Here is a 10,726-nt window from a genome sequence, read left to right on the forward strand (position 1 = left end):
CGCGGTTCAGGTGTCCAAAGATATATGAGACAGATACTGCGCCATTTCCTTTCCCCCAAAAACCAATTATTATTATTATTACCGCCAGCCGAGCCGCCACAGAGTCGCCCCCTTTCACCTGATCGCACCACATTCTCCACCCGGCGCTCACCTTCTCCTCGTCGCCGCTCCCTTTCTCCCATGCGTCGGCGCCCGAAATTTTCGCAAGAGGAAAACTAGACGCTGCAGTTCCTGAGGCGAGAACTGCGCCAGCAGCGAAATGTCCAAGGCCTCAATTATGTCCCGCCAATCTGATCGCCGTTTCCGTAGAGGGTGTTTCTGTTTTGGCGCATGTCGCCACCGGTGCTGCTGTTTCTGCCATGGCCGCCTCCTTTTGCCTCTCCTTGCAAAAAGTCACGACCCCACTTCCTGGATTCTAGTTGCGCACCGCAAGCGCGCAGGCTATTGTGCCGTTAGCAACGTGTATGGCTCGCGTCATTATTAAGGAGATCCTTTACGTGATTGAATTTGTCATTTTGCCAACCTGTTCTCATGAGATCATCTTGGGTTGGGACTTCCCGTCGCACCATAGCGCAGTCATCGATTGTGGTGGTGGTGGAAACATTTTTTGCCAAATACCGAGGGGGGCAAACCCCCTAACATGGCACGAGGCAACCCTTAGGGGGCTGCTCTTACAGGGCAAAGGACAGCCCTTGGAGGGCTATCCGCTTCAGGGCGTCTGTAATTATCCGGCGCTGGTCAGCAGCAGCGGAGCTGCCCAGGAGAGTCTCCCAGTATGACTCCGCCGTGGGGGGGGGGGGGGGGGGGGGAATGGAGGGTGTGGGAAGGCAGGACATGTGAGGAGGACATGAAGGAAGTCTCCCGGTTTCCCGCGGAGCTTACAAGAAGAAAGGAATTGATCGGGGTAGCGGGCATGAAGGAGAATAGGGTAGGGAGCAGTTCGGGTCTGGAGTCGGCGCCAGGGGGAGGCCTGGATTAAGGTTAGGGAGAGAGCCGGCGGTGCGTAAACGCTCCGGGTATCTCGGTAGTAGGCAAGAATATCTTTGAACGTAAGCAGACGCTCTCGGGATGGCGGAGGAGGTCCAACTCCGGCCCGGAAAGTGAGACCTCGGGCGAGGGAGTGGACCTCCTCGTTACCCGGGAGGCCTGCGTGTGCGGGGGCCCAGATAAAGGTTACGGGGTGGGTGGGGTGCCAGAATCGTAGTCGGGCCTGAGAATAAGCAACGGCGAGAACCAATTGGGAGCCCGACGAGTACGCTGCCGCGTCCACATAGGTTACATCGGAACTGTTGCCGTAGAGCTTGTGCAGGGCTTTGGCGCGGGTTGCCCTGCGTTCTCCGCCGTGCTCGGGGTGCATGTTCTTAGGGATTGGAAGGATAATGAGATGGGAGCGTAGGTCTGGAGGTATGGGAACCCCCTCGGTAAGATGGGCGATCGAGGTGATGCCTAGTTGACATAGTAGAGCGCGGCCTGCCGCGGTACTCGACAGACGAGTCAGCTGTGCTGTTAGGGTGACTTCTGCCAGCTCCTCAAATGTGTTGTGGGTACCGAGGTTGAGCAGCCGGGTAGTAGAGGTGCTGCGGGGTAGGCGGAGGGCAACCTTCGTGCAGCTCCTGAGAAGCGCGTTGATACGGTCCCGCTCCTTATGCTTTAGGGGAGGTGCGGGAATGAGTACGCTGTGCTGTTCGTGATGTATGCTTGGGTGAGGCGGAGAGTGTTCCGCTCTCGCAGACCCGTGCGCCGGTTCGCCACGCGCCTAATGAGACGGGTGGCTTGCTGGGCTTGAGTATGGAGAGTTTGGACGGCGTTGCCATGCGCGCCGTGGGAGTGAAGGACGAGGCAAAGGATGCGAATCTTGGAGACCAGGGGAATGGGGTGGTTTCCTAGAGTGAGTGATATGGGAGGGTTGGCGGGGTCGTGCGGCCTGGGGCGGTAGAAGAAGAGTTCTGATTTAGAAGGGGAGCAGGCTAGGCAGTGCGCGCGAGCGTATGAGTCGATGATTTTTAGGGCCGACTGTAGGTAGTGTTCCATGTCGGCATCACTGCCTCGATTAGCCCAGATAGTGATGTCGTCAGCATAGAGACTGAAAAGTATGTCGGGTATTTGGGCGAGTTGGTGGGGGAGTTGGAGAAGGGCTATATTAAAGAGGATAGGAGGCAGTACGGCACCCTGAGAGGTTTCCCGTGCTCCCAGTGAGACAACGGACACCTTGTTCACTCAGGACGTCATCGATTGTGCTCGTGCTGAACACGAGTTCTTTCCGCTCAGCGGTTCCTCGCCGCCCGATGCCCCTTTTGCTGCTCCTGCCAAAGCCGTCGTTGCCGAAGACCCTGATCTGCCTGCCTGTTTTTCTGTTCTTTTGCCTCTCACTTATGACCTTGTTTGCGACGGCAACGTACTTTTTACACCATAGCCCCTCTTTCTGTGTCGCAAGTACCTCTCCATACCTTACGCCGTCCTCACTCTGTCAGCTGGCCTTAGCGCGTAGTTCGTGACCAATCCGTTTGCATATGCTTCCACTGTGAGTCGCGGTGAGTGCCTCGGTACCATGCAAATGATTGACTTCATTCTCTACCGGGATGAAAATGACGATTCGCCGTCCCTCGACGTTGATGCCCTCAGCCCGCCGGTTCCTGCACTCGACAATTCGTCTCCAGACGTTTTCCTTCCCTCCATCGACGCCTCTCTTCCTGCACCTGAACGCACTCAAATTCTCGCGCTGCTTCATCAATTTCGTTCCTTCTTCGATTCACAGCAACCCGCTTTGACCCGCACGTCGACTGTCGCCCACCATATCGACACCGGTGACCACGCCCCTCTGCGTCAGCGCCCACATCGTGTCTCAGCCAGTGAGCGCCAAGTTATTCAAGACCAAGTTAACACAATGCTTCAAGCGGCGTGATTCAGACCTAACGCAGTCCCTAGGCTTCGATCGTGGTCCTCGTGAAGAAGAAAAATGGCTCTATTCGTTTCTGCGTTGATAACCGCCGCCTGAATAAGGTCACACGAAAGGACGTTTACCTTCTTCCGCGCATTGATAATGCTCTGGACTGCCTTCAAGGAGTGGCACTCTTGTCTTCTCTCGACTTACGCTCTGGGTACTGGCAGGCCCCCATGGCAGCCGACGATCGGGTTAGCGTGCTCGACTACTGATCCAGAGTTCCCGGGTTCTAACTTTACCGCGGCGGCTGCATTTTTATAAAGGAAAAACTGTAAGGAACCCGTGTGCTGTGAGATGTCAGTGCACGCTAAAGATCTCCATGTGGTCGAAACTATTCCGCAGCTCTCCACTAGGCACCTCTTTCTTCAGTTTTTCTTTCATTCCCGCCTCGCGCGGTTCAGGTGTCCAACGATATATGAGACAGGTACTGCACCATTTCCTTTCTCAAAAAGTCGATTATCATTATCATGTGACCCCTGATGGCCTGTATGAACTTACCGTCATGCCGTTTGGCCTGTGTGATGCTCCGGCCACTTTTGAACACATGATGGGCAGCATTCTGCGTGGCCTGAAATGGAAGTCATCCCTGTGTTATCTCGACGACATCGTGATCTTTTCGCCTGACTTTGCGACCCCTCTATCCCGGCTGAAGCACGTCTTAACCTGCCTTACGGACGCCGGCCTTCAACTGAACTTGAAAAAAGTGTCGATTTGCTGCTCGTGAGCTGACCATTTTTGGCCATGTTGTTTCAAAAGAGGGCGTTCGCCCCGAACATCGTTCTGTGTCTGCATTTCCTAAAACTACTTGCATTAAGGAACTGCGCAGCTTCCTTGGCCTCTGTTCCTGTTTTCGACGTTTTATTCGCAACTTTGCGGCCATTGCTGCCCCTTTAACTCAGCTTCCCGGCAGCAACGTGGATTTTCTGAGTTGGTAACCTGCCTGCGACGACGCCTACAATACCTTGCGCAGTCTCCTCACGGCACCTCCCATATTGCGTCACTTCGAGCCTCAAGCCACAACTGAAGTACACACGGAGGCCAGTGGCATTGGCCTTGGGACTGTGCTCGCCCAACGCAAGTCTGGATTCGAAGAATAAGTGGTTGCTTACGCCAGCCGCACACCCACGAAAGCTGAATCCAAGTACCCCGTGACGAAAAAGAGTGCTTGATCATTGTCTGGGCCTTTGGGAACTTTCGACCTTTTCTCTATGGCCGTCCGTTTGACGTGGCCACCGACCTCCATGCCCTATGTTGTCTTTCTTCGCTAAGATCCCTCTGGTCACCTGACTCGATGGGCTCTCCGTCTCCAAGAGTATAACATACGTGTCGTATATCGGTCGGGCCACAAGCATCAGGAAGCCGATGCCCTGTCCCGCTCGCCGATACCGGCCGAGCTTGCCAGTCTCTCCACCCTCGAACCCTCTGCGCCTTCGCTCGCCACCTGTGACACGACTTCTCAGCAGCGTAAAGAAGAATGAATTCCCTCTCTTCTTGACTCTTTCTCCGACTCATCTAAGCTTCCAGCATCCCGCGCCCTTCGTCGACAAGGTGCATATTTTGCAATTCTTTATGATCTGCTTTGTCGGGGCAACTATAGTTCTGATGGACGGAAATGGCTTCCTGTCGTACCTTTACATCTCTGGTCTCAAATCTGCACCTGTTTCCACGCAGACCTACAATGCGGCCACGCGGGATTATTCAAGACGTACACTCACATCCGTCTCCGGTACTACTGACGCGGCATTTATAACTTCGTCTTGAAGTACATCCGCTCCTTCCCGTCCTGCCAACGCCGTAAGCAACTGCCTCGTCACTCTCCTGGAGAGTTGCAGCCTCTACATTTTCAGCCTGGCCCTTTCGACCGTGTTGGCATAGATTTATACGGCCGTCTGCCATACACCGCTGCTGGCAACCGCTGGGTCATTGTTGCCATTGACAACCTGACTCAGTACGCAGAAACCGCCGCGCTCCCGGCTGCTACAGCTCGTGAAGTGGTGTCATTCATTTTGCAGCGCTTTATACCTCGCCACGGTGCTCCTCGTGAACTCCTCAGTGACAGAGGACGCGTATTCTTGTCTGATATCGTTAAAGCTCTACTCGCCGAGTGCAATATTATTCATCGTACTTGTACAGCCTACCATCCGCAAATAAATGGTCTAACTGAACGATTTAATCGCACTCTGGGCGACATGCTGGCGGTGTACGTTGCTGCCAACCACACGAACTGAGACCTCGTTCTACCCTGTATTACGTACCCCTACAACCCTGCTACTCAGTCCACAACCGGTTTCTCCCCATTTTTTTCTGCTCTACGGCCGGTATTCATCCGCTCCCATCGACATAGTTCTCCCATACCGCCCTGCCTCATCTGAGTGTAGAACTGTTTCTGAAGCTGCCCAGCACGCAGAAGACTGCTGCCAGATTGCACGGTCGCTCACGGAAGACACTCAGGGGCGCCAAAAACATCGCCATGACGACGGTCAGCTTCATCCAAAATTCCCACATGGTTCACTCGTCTGGGTGTGGTTCGTCCTTGCACTGCTCCCGGCCTCTCAAAGCAACTTCTTTCGAAATACCATAGCCCCTACCGCGTCCTGGAGCGCGCATCCTCAGGCAACTACCTTACTGAGCCCCTCACACCGTCTTCTGATCTCCGCCGCCGTGGTCGCGAGACTTTGCATGTCCACTACTCAAGCCATACTATTACCCGGTTGTGATGTCGGCACTCTGAGTCGCCAGGATGGCTCCTTTCCTCTCGGGGCCATTGAGAAGAAAAAGAGCATCATCCTATATTTACTGAGGCAAAGAAGAAGAAGTAGCCGCACTGCCATCGCTCAGACCGAGCGCCTGCTTACCTGAACAGACGAGAGTCTCGGTCGCCGCCGTGGTTTCGCTGCCGCCTGAGCGTTAACCTAAGCCCCCGTGACATTAGTTTGGAAAATGTTTCTAAAAGTTGTTTAAATGAAATCTACTTGGCATTTTGATGTTGATTGAGTATTTGTGGGAGATTTTGCTGCAGTCAGAGATGGGCATCCATCCTCACGAGGTCGAGTCCTCATGAGGGTATCCTCACCCTCACCTCATGAGGATTCTACTCGATGAGGTGAGGGTTAGGAAGGATGGGTGCATGAAAATTCGTGAGGGAGAGGGTGAGGCAGTAAAGATGTGGTGAGGAGGGCGAGGGAGAGAAGATATGATGAGGTGATGGTGAGGGAGGGCAAGATGCACTACGTGATGGTGGTGGCCGGAACCGTACTCCTGGCTAAAGTTTTTTTTTTTCGTGCAGCCCCTTATTTCCGATTTTAAAGCGCTAGTTTTAAAGGTGACGGTTCCCGGGGACGACTACAATTTCTGCACTCTAGAGGTACACGAGGGGAACACGAAAGGCTGGGAGCCGCATGCCTTCTCGGCCGCCACGATGTACTACACCGCTGACAGTGCTATGCCGGAAAAGAGCTCTTATAAATCAAAAAGCCTATTTTTTAGAAACTGTGTACAGTCGTAGGTGAAACACCCTGCACAGTGCACTAACAAGGGGGCACTAGCCGGGCCGTGCGGGTAACCGCTGGTCAAACCAGAACCGTGGTACTCCAGTAGACGTTTTCATTTTCATCCGCGAGTCTGTTAAATGAACAGAGTGCAGATTAAAGCATGTAGAAATTATACCTATTAAGGCTGCTGAATTCCCAAGTCCTAAGCCTTGTTTCCCGGAACGAAGTCCGATTTTAGCTCAGTGAGGTTTGAAAGAAATGGCTGCAGCGCAATAAAGGCTTCTACATAGTTCCGCTGTCAAATCAAAACCTCTTGGCGGCGTTGGTGTGGAATTTTTTCATTCACACTGTGAGTAGTTGAGTACGGACGTATCTTTCTATTTTCGATCTTCACTGGAAATGCGGTACAGGCAAGCAGTGCCGCAAAGCCTGGTGGGCAAAGCCATACACTGTAGTCTTACCATGGGAAAAAAGCATCAGCTTAACCACCTTAGTCTGAATCATCGCTCGGCCCGCCTTGAATTGTACGAGGTGCTGAGAAAGAAAATTTGTACTATGGTCCAAATATCAGGAGTATCCCTTGGTTTATTTCTGTCTCTCGTGAGACGTATGTCATTGCGCTCCTGATTTTATAAACCCTACTTTTTGCAGGCATGGTATAGAATTGACATTCTAACACCGTTTGGGTAATGCGTAAAAGCGCAAGCAAAAAAATAACGGGTGGTTTAGCTTGGGGTTAACCATAAGTTGTCGTGCGCTAGCACCGTTAGCCCTGATTTTGAGTGCCTTATTTTGACATTCTATGCTTTTGGTTGACCTGAACTGGCTTACTTTCGTTTATATATCATATGCTGTAAGTTTGCGTGATATTGCATCATTTAAGACGTACTACAGTAGAATTGGTCATTTCTGCAATCGCAGATTTTTGGGAGCCTGATTCCGCTCTTGGAGCAGAGGTGAAGCGGTTAAGCGATCCGCCACTGCCCTTTGATTACAGGTGCAGGTGGGGCTTGTGAGACCCATGTGGTTCCCGAGGAAGCTGTCGCGACTAATCAATCATTAATTGAACTGCCATGGTGGCCAGTTTGCTCACAATCCGTTCGGCAGTTTGTGATGACGTCACAACGTCACGTGATCAATGTGGCCCACATGCTAGAAGCAGGCTTCGGTCAGACAGACGACCACTTTTCGGCGGATTGGAAGTGCTATAGCATTAAAATGGCAACTACAGGAGTCGTTCACTCCAGACTCGGGGAGTTAGTGATTGCCAATATTCGGCCCAAATGCTGCATTTTAGCGACCCGTTTTATTTCAAGTGGCATTAATAATGTTTATTTTAAGCGACAGCATAAGAGCCTCACTGCAGTGGAAAGCCGGCATTGACTGAGGAAGGGCACTAACGAAATAAAAAAAAAACTTCATAGCTGGGGCAGCGGGATCCGAACCTGACAGAGCTAAAAAATCAGTTCCGCTGGCCCCTACAGACCACTACGCCAGAGTCAATGCTTTTTTTAAGCATGACATTTATTAAATTGAACATATATTCCAGTAACATTAAAATACTTACAAAATTTTTAGGAAATACCACGAAACAGATTGCAAAACGAAAGAGCACTAGACGCGACGTAGGGTTGAGAACACGGCCAAAAGGGGGTGCCACTCCGGTTAAAATTCGGTCGCTTCATACACTTCCCTCAGGTGAATAATCAGTTGCAAGAAATGTGAACATCCTGCCTGTGAGAACTGCCGAGCTCTCGAGCTGTGCTTTCAATGTCGTCGTCTTTGCCACGTGCCCGCGTTCGTGCGTGCTACACTGCCAGCCTCCCAAGCTGTAGTTTGAAAGCATGGTCTTCATCATCTTCCATCCATGCGCGTGGAAACGTCATCAGAGGAGCATGTTGCAAACCGCACGAAAAGGCGGCAGACTAAAAACAGTGAAATTCAGACCGAGTGCCAAGACGCAAATACCTAAACGCATCGCTCAGGCAATACTAGTCACGCTGCTACCTAAGAATATGCATCCTGCTCACCACGAGGAGAGAAGGAAAGCTAGGGCACAAGCTGTACACAGAATGCACCGACAACATGAACAAGAGTTATATACAGACTCCGAAGGATGCCAACAGAAACAAGAGTTCGCACTAGGGGTGATGGACACGCAAGGCAGACTGTCTCCGGCACTACTAAAACGAGATCCTCAGAAACGGCAGAAGAAGCGGTTATCGCCCTTGCCATCATTAACACCAATGCTGGTGCTATACTAAACGAGTCTAAATTCACCATACGCAATTATAAGAGAGGCTAAATTTCTTAGACAGCAGTGAACATATTGGGTGAAACAAAAAACTTAGAATTCTTGAGTTGATGCGGGTCCCGGCTCACTCGGGGAATACTGGTAACGAAGCGGCACACATCAAAGCTCGGGTATTCGCCTGCCGAGCAGGGGACGTGGTAGTTACCAAGAGGTTCTGATAGGGTGGCCTAGCATCATATCACGATCTTACTAAACACCTTAAACTAGAAAGGAGGATCTTCGCGCCTCCAGACAAAACCTTGGATTAGGCGCAGGAGACCACCTGGAGGCGACTCCAGACGCGATCCTTAATGACTCCTTACTTAGTATCAAAATTTTATCCCGGTGATTATGACCCGGAGTGTACACTATGTGGCGAAATAGCCCCTTACGGTCATATATTGCGGAACTATAAAGAGGATCTGCCACCGGAATCTCTAATACAAATTCCTAGTCTCGAGCAATGGGAGGCCATGTTGGTCAACTCAGACATGGACGTTCAAACCAGGGACATTAATAGGGCTGCTCAGGTCACCGCCAGCCGTGGACTGATAGCCACCTAGCACGGACAATCTGCATTTTGCCTTTTGATGAAATCAAAATGTTGTGTTTATCTAAAAACCACGTGATGCGACAGGAGATAAGCTTTACAAGTTTTTCAATATAGGTATAATCGATATCAGCCTATAGTTTCATGGTCAGTTCCTGTTACCAATTTTACATTACTGTCATTCTATATTGCTTCATACCTTCTGGAAACACGTTGGTTTTGAGCACAAAATTATAGATGTGGATAAGTACCGAGAAAATAAATTCCAAAACGAACTTTACTGGCCTCACTTTCATATGGCTAACGTCTAAAGCAGTGCTATTAAGTTCATAATGGTCATATAAGTTTCTGTTCCGCTTGTTGGCTCCGGAAATAAGTTTTGATCCTTGAGATCATCCACCGCGGTGGCTCAATGGTGAGGGCGCTCGGCTACTAATCCGGAGTTCCCGGATTCGAACCAGACCTTTCCGCCTTTCGATGGAGGCGAATCGCAAAGGCGCCCGTGTGCTGTGCGATCTCAGTGCACGTTAAAGATCCCCAGGTGGTCTAAATTATTCCGCAGCCCTCCACTACGGCACCTCGTTCTCCCTTTCTACTCTCACTCCCGCGTTTTTTCCTTCCCTCACGGTGGGGTACAGATGGCAACGATATTATTATTATTATTGAGATCAGAACACATGTTCCTGGAGCACATTATAGCATTCGAGCAGTATAATAATAGTAGCGCTGCGTTATTACTCTACTACTACTACAGCAATTCTATCACAATACCCGCGCTAAGCGGACTTCTACGTGGCATTTGAGTCACATGGTATAGGACACTTCGAATGGAATTCGGACCCAACGCAGTTCTGCGGTGCTTCGAACAATTCCCAAACACATTCGCAAGCATTCCAAACGCATTCGTTTCCTGTGTAACAGCGGCGCTGCTGCCGTGGAGTTTTGTTTCTCCCTGTTCGCTGAGTTTGAGTGGTACAACGTTGTGACGGCGACTTCGGTGGTGGTCAGTGGACTGTGCATATACCGCCACAGAGGAACCGGTGTGTAGAATAAAACCCACGACGACCCTATCCAGACCAAAAACAAGAGATCAATAGAATTCTGTCGTTAATACTGGGCCGCATGGTGCGGCTGCTACTAACCACTAAAATTTACACTGCTTGGGCAGTGCTGCTGCCTGCATTATTTAAAAATCAATAAATAAGAAAATAAAAGGTCAAAAAAGTTTAGCACTTAACGAATGCGCGCTGGTTTGACCAGGTGGTAATGATGCGTGTAATTACGCATGGCTTAGCCTTGCCGCCGATCAACAAAATATATTCTTTGTCTTAGACGTGCACACACAGTGCTCACGCTGTTGCGTTTGTCCGATTTCTGGGCATAATAACCCGCTTATTTGTCATAGGAAATTTGCGCTTTTGAAAGCGTTTTTGACCCGCCGCGGTGGCTCA

This window comes from Amblyomma americanum, chromosome 3 (genome assembly GCF_052857255.1).
Source record: "Amblyomma americanum isolate KBUSLIRL-KWMA chromosome 3, ASM5285725v1, whole genome shotgun sequence".
Lineage (NCBI taxonomy): Eukaryota > Metazoa > Arthropoda > Arachnida > Ixodida > Ixodidae > Amblyomma > Amblyomma americanum.